General features: G+C 40.0%; 1 non-coding gene across 1 annotated transcript; it reads left to right on the forward strand.

The window, feature by feature from the left end:
- Positions 1–1,245: 1,245 nt before the first annotated feature.
- On the forward strand, positions 1,246–1,352 carry LOC127192572 (U6 spliceosomal RNA). Its single transcript, XR_007831038.1, has one exon. It is a non-coding gene; the product is annotated as a U6 spliceosomal RNA (small nuclear RNA).
- Positions 1,353–6,753: the final 5,401 nt, after the last annotated feature.

Consider the following 6,753-nt stretch of genomic DNA (forward strand, 5'->3'; position numbering starts at 1 on the left):
TTTGCTCATGTAGCTATAGACGGTCTTGTTTTCTTGGCATCCTCCGTCCCCTCTGGCTTTCACACTCTCTCTGCCTCTTCTTTCCTGGAGTGTTCCCTGAGCCCTAAGGGGAAGGGCTGGATGGGGCCATCGGTTTAGGGCTGAGTGTTCCAAGGTCTCTTACTCTCTGCATAATAACTGTGTCTGTATTCGTTCCCATCTGCTTCAGCATTCCAGACGAGGCGTCCCTGATGATTAAACTTATAGCAGAACGCCATTCAGAATCATCTTATTGCTACTTAAAAAAAATCCTAGGTCTTTTGCATTGTCATGTATAAGCTCCGTCTTGTGGACTGTGGAGTAGGCCTGAAGGAAAATCAGATGTTGGCTGGTTACGGAATGAAAAAAGAAATAAATAAGGGAAAGGACGAGACTGCTCCTAGGCACGCGGAGGAGAAAGTTTATTGTAGATGAAAGGGGGAGCACAGCCAGAGGCGGGGACATCCGGGTGAGGCTCTGCCTCCCCCTCAGTGTTTGGCAACTTTAGTTAGGTCACCTTCGTGTGTGTCTGTATTTTGTGACTCTTCTCCTGTATTCGGTTTCCATACTGCTCCACAAATGGCCCTTCATTTCCGCTGTCTCTCCCTGCCTCCCTTCCTCGTGCCCTTTCCCCCTCTACCCTCGTCCTCTCTTCTTGACCCGCATGTCCCAGGTCCCCATCTACCCATAGCTACTCATCTGTCTTTCTGAGTCTCTCCTCTCTGGGCTCTCATCCTGTAGCAGAGGTCCTTAACCTGTGAGTAGGGACCCCTCCTCTTGTGGTCACATGACCCTTTCTCAGGAGTCACCTAAGACCATTGGAAAACACAGATATTTATTTATATTGTGATTTATAACAGTAGGAAGGTTACAGTTACAAAGTAGCAATGAATGTAATTTTATGGTTGGAGGCCAGCATGCCATGAGGAACTTTATTAATGGACCATGGGATTAGGAAGGTTGAGAACCACTGCTCTACCTGACCACTGTGGTCCTCCTGATTGTAGTGTGGTTATCATTGACGTAACAGCTATTATCTACATATAAGTGAATACATGCCATTTTTTTCTGAGTCTATGATACCTTACTCATGCTGATTTTTTCTACTTCTATTCATTTACCTGCAAATATCATGTTTTCTTTCTTTTTAATGGCTGAGTGTTTCTTTTTGATGGCTGAGTAATACTCCACTGTGTAAATGTAACACAATTTAAAAAATAATCTATCGTACTTGCCTCAGCAACACATATACTAAAATTGGAACGATACAGAGAAGATTCACATGGCTCTTGCACAAGAATGACATTCAAATTCGTGAAGTGTTCCATATTTTTCTGTAAGGCAAAGGACACTGTCAACAGAACAAAATGACATCCTATAGACTGGGAGAAGATCTTCACCAACCCCACATCCGACAAAGGGCTTATATCCAAAATATATAAAGAGCTGGAAGAAATTAATCTTCACCAAACAAAATAACCCAGTTAAGAAATTGGGTTCAGAGCTAAGCAGAGAATTCTCAACAAAGGAATACTGAATGGCCGAGAAACACTTTTATTTGTGGAGAGTCACTTTTCTTTTTAAAATTTATTATTATTGTTATTGTTATTGTTATTATTATTATTATTAATTTACATTATACCCCAATTGCTCTTACCTTTCTGTTCCTACTCTCCCTCCCTTTTCCTTTCTATTCCCCTCCTCATGACTTAAACACTTAAAGAAATGCTTAAAGTCCTTAGTCATTAGGGAAATGTAAATTAAAACAACTCTGAGATTCAATCCAATGCCCATCAGAATGGCTAAGATCAAAGACTCAAGTGACAGCACGTGCTGGTGAGGATGTGGAGAAAGGGGAACACTTCTCCATTGCTAGTGAGAGTGCAAACTTGTGCAACCACTTTGGAAATCAATCTGACACTTTCTTAGAAAACTGGAAATAGTGCTACCTCAAGACTCAGCTATTCCACTCCTTAGAATATACCCGAAAGACGCTCCATCACACAACGAGGACATTTGCTCAACTATGTTCATAGTAGCCTTATTCATAATAGCCAGAATCTAGAAACAACCTAAATGTCCCTCAGCCAAAGAATGGATAAAGAAGCTGTGGTGCATTTACACAATGGAATACTACTCATCTAGTAAAAACAAGGAAAATTTGAAATTTGCATTCAAATGGATAGAACTAGAAATGATCATCCCGAGTGAGATAACCTAGAAAAACATGCATGGTATATGCTCATTTATAAATGGATATTAGCCTAACATAGATGGTCCCTGAGAGTCTCCACTCAGCTGGGGGTTGGGACAGATGCTGGGACTTGCTGCTGGACTCCAGGTGAGAATAGAATGGAAGAATGGGAGGATGGAAGGACCCAGAGGGCTCAGGAGCCCCACAAGGAGACCATCAAGGCTGGTGGATCTGGACCCAAGGGGGTGGGGGCTGCACAAACTTTTGCACCAACCAAGGACAATGCATGCAGTAAACCTAGGCCCCCTGTTCAGATCTAGCCAATGGACAGCTCATTCTCCACAGTTTTGGGGAGAGTGGGCACTGACTCTGACATGAACTCTGGTGCCCCCAACTTGATCACTTCCCCTTGGTGGGAAGGAAGGGGAAGCAGGCTTTCCAGATGAGATATAATAGGCTGTGGTGATGTGGGGGGGAAGGAGGTCCCCTTCTGTCAGAGGTGTAGGAAAGGGGAATAGGGCAAAAAAGGGAGAAAGGGTGGGAATGGGAAGATACAAGGGAGGGGATAACAATCAGATGTAACCTGAATAAATTATAATAAAGAAAGATGTCAATGTATATAAAAAAAGAATCTATCCTGCTGAGGGACATCTAGGTCATTTCCAGTTTCTAGCATCAGTGAACACGGTTGAGCAAGGTCTCTGTGGCGGATGAAGCATTTGGGAATATGCCCAAGAGTGGGATAGCTGGATCTTGAGGGAGATCGATTCCCATCTTGCTTAGGAACAACCACACTGATTTCCATCAGTGACTCTACGAGTTTTTACTCCCCCCAGCGAAGGGTGAGTGTTCCCCTTATACCACGTCCTCACCAGCACGAGCTGCCATTTGTTTTATTGATTTTGTCCGTTCTGACTGGTGTAAGAAGGAATCTCAAAGTTGTTTTGATTTACAGTCCCCTGGTGGGTAAGGACGTTGAACATTTCTTTAAGTGTTTCTTGGCCTTTTTTGAGAAATCTGTTTAGATCTGTACCCCATTTTTAATTGGGATATTTGTTTTCTTGATATTTAGTTTCTTGAATTCTTTACGTATTCTTTATGTTTGTATTTTTGGATATTAGCCCTCTATTGGATCTGTAATTGATAAAAAGCTTTTCTTGTTCTGTAGGCTGCTGCTCTGCCCAAATGATGGCCTCCTTGGCCAAGCAGAGGCTTTTGAGTTTCATGAGCCCCTATTTATTAAGTGTTGACCTTAGTGCCTGTGCTAACGATGTTCTGTCCAAAAAATCTTCTCCTGTTCCAGTGAGTTCAAGGCTGTACCGTATTTTTCTTTGTCACGTGTAGCATATCTAGTTTTATGTTGAGATCCATGGAGTTGAGTTTTATGCAGCGTGGTATGTTTGGATCTATTTGGATTCTTCTGCATGCAGCCATCCAGTTATCAGCATGGTTTATTGAAGATGCTTTTTTCCAGTATGTATTCCTGACTCCTTTATTAAAATAAAATCAGGTGCCCATAGGTGTATGGGTTTAGGTCTGGGTCTTCAGTTCCATTCCGTTGATTAACGTGTCTGTTTTTACATCAACACCATGCTGTTTTATTACTACAGCTCTGTGGTACAACTTGAAATTGGGAATAGGGACCCTTCCATCAGTTCTTTTATTGTTCATGATTGTTTTAGCTACACTGTTTTTTTGTTGTTGTTTTGTTTGTGTGTGTGTATGTTTCCACATGAAACTCACAATTGTCCCTTCAAGATCTGTAAAGGGTTGTGTTAGGATTTTGATGAGCATTTCATCGAATTTGTAGAGTACTCTTGGTGAAATGGCCATGTTTACTATATTAATCCTACTGACTCATGAGCATGGGAGATCGTTCCATCTTCTGACGTCTTCTTTAATTTCTTTGTCAAATGTCTTAGAGTGTTTTAAAAGTTTCTCACTTGCTTGATTAGAGTTACCCTCAAGATAGTTCACATTATTTGATGTTCTTGTGAAAGGTGTTCCTTGCCTGATTTCTTTCTCAGGTCATTTGTCACTTGTATATAGGAGGGCTACTGATTGATCTGTATCCAGCTACTTTGCTGAAAGTGGTTATGAGCTGTAGTCATTTCCCAGTGGGATTTTTAGGTCACTTATCTATACGATCAGATCATTTGCAAATAAAGATATTTTGACTTCTTCCTTTCCAATTTGTATCCCCTTGATTTCCTTTAGCTGTCTTGATGCTCTAGCTAAGACTTCAAGTACTATATTGAGGAGCTATGGAGAGAGTGGGCAGCCTTGTCTTGTCCCTGATTTTAGTAGAAGTGTTTTTGAGTTTCTTTCCATTTTAGTTGATGCAGGCTATGGGCTTGCTGTAAACTGTCTTTGAGGTATGTCTCTTGTGTCTTAATTTCTTCAGGACATTTATCCTGAAGGGGTGTTGGATTTTTCAAAAATGAGATGACCATGTGGTTTTTTTCTTTCATCTTGTTTACATGGTAGATTATACTTACCAATTTCTATATGTTGAACCATCCATAAATCTCAGGGATGAAATCTCCTTGAACATGGTGAGTGATCTTTTTTATGTCTTCTTTTGTTTATTTATTTTTTGCAAGTATTTTATTGAGAATTTTTGCATCTATGTAAGGGATTTTGGTCTGTAACGCTCTTTGTTGGGTCTTTATGTGGTTTGGGTATAAGAGTGACTGTGGCCCCTAAGATGACTTGGACAATGTTTGTTCTGTTTCTAGTTTGTGGAATAATTTGAGAAGTATTGTCATTAACTCTTTTTTGAAAAGAGTGGTCTGTTGTAAAACCATCTGGTTCTGTTTGTTGTTGGGGGACTACTAACTACTGCTTCCTTTCCACTAGGGATTATATGTCTATTTAAATTGAACATCTGATCTTGATTTAACTTTGGTAGGTGGTGTGTATGGAGAAATCCATTTCATTTAGGTTTTCCTACTTGTTGAAATATAGGTTTTCACTGGTCAGAGTTGGCTACAGGTTCTTAGGGAATGGAAGCCAGTTAAGTAATGAGTTGAGGGGAAGGAAGTTTGCAGGAGTGGATCTGTGTGATCTCCTGGCGATGGGGGCTGGGCCTGGGAGGGAGGCCACAGCAGGTGGTCTGCTGCAGAGCTGCCAGGAGACTGAGGGAGAAGTGAAGATCAGCTTTTCTGGCCTTCCTCTCTTTAAAAGTGCATTTATCCCTCGGTATGCATGATGCTCTCCTACTGTTGCCTTCTCCTCGAACTGTTCTCATTTCCTTCATAGTATATATCAAAATTTGAGGTTCTGATCAAAATATAAAGAAGAAAGCATACCATCTTTGATCTAATTTTCCTTCTTCCTCCGAAAGTCTGCCACCGCCATCAAGACCTTTTTATATTTAGCATTGGGAATTTCAGCCTTGTTAACTGCTTGGTTGGCAAATAAAAGCCAATTACTGTGCAGCTTTGAAAGAATCTTAAGGAAAATGTAACTGATTTATAAACCACACAGGGTAATAGGTCTTGCTTGCAACATGGCTAAATGTATAAAGGTCATTGGGAAAATACTGATTTTCCTAGCTGGTCTGTTTGGTCCTTCCTCTTAAGGCCTCAGCAAGTGCTAAATGACCACTTCAAAATCACCTTTCTCAGAAGTGCTCTCAGAGAGTCACAGAAAAAATGATCAAAATGGCAAAATAGGTGCATCAAACAAAAATCTAGAATTCTTTTGTGCTCTTGTCTAATGACTAATGCTCATTTTATTCAGTCTTACAAATCCATTTCATGCAAATTCCAAAAACTGCTGTTTTCACCTTTTTCAGATACTTCACAGTCATATTCTGCCCCCCCCCAGAGGCATAAAAATCACACGACACACACACACATACATATACAATGCCTGCACACACAATATCACAAAGTCATACATACACACACAACCACTCACACAAACACACATATATAATCACACACAAAAACACATGCACAAAAATCACACACATGCACACAAAATACACATATACAACCACACACACACAACCACATAACCTCAAATACACACATAGTTACACACATATACACACACAATCACACATTCATACACTCCTACCCCTATATGGAGGTATGTGACTACTTTTTATTTTATGTACAGTCAATTATACAACATACATGTTTAAGGAAAATACATTTAAATGCTTTTAGGTTTAGTAATTGAGAGCTGGTTGGAAAGAATTTGAAGAAATGCTAACTTTAGTCGGGCAGAAAATCAGTTTATTATATTTGTAATGGCATGGGAAATTTTCCCTTCATCTTCTCAATATTATCTGTGACAAACTGACAAATACAGATAATTGGAAGAAAGGGTATGCAAATAAAATAGTACAAAAAATTATAGTTTGAGGAAAATCATAGAAGTGTGATGTCAATGCTACTCAGAAGTTTATGCACAACATTTCTATAAGGTAGAATTTGAAATATTGAAAAAATTGAGAGCTTTATTAAATAATATTTAGTAAAGTGTAGTTATACAGCAGAGCCTTCAGTTCTGCACACATACAGCAGAGT

This window comes from Acomys russatus, chromosome 7 (assembly GCF_903995435.1).
Source record: "Acomys russatus chromosome 7, mAcoRus1.1, whole genome shotgun sequence".
Classification (NCBI taxonomy): domain Eukaryota; kingdom Metazoa; phylum Chordata; class Mammalia; order Rodentia; family Muridae; genus Acomys; species Acomys russatus.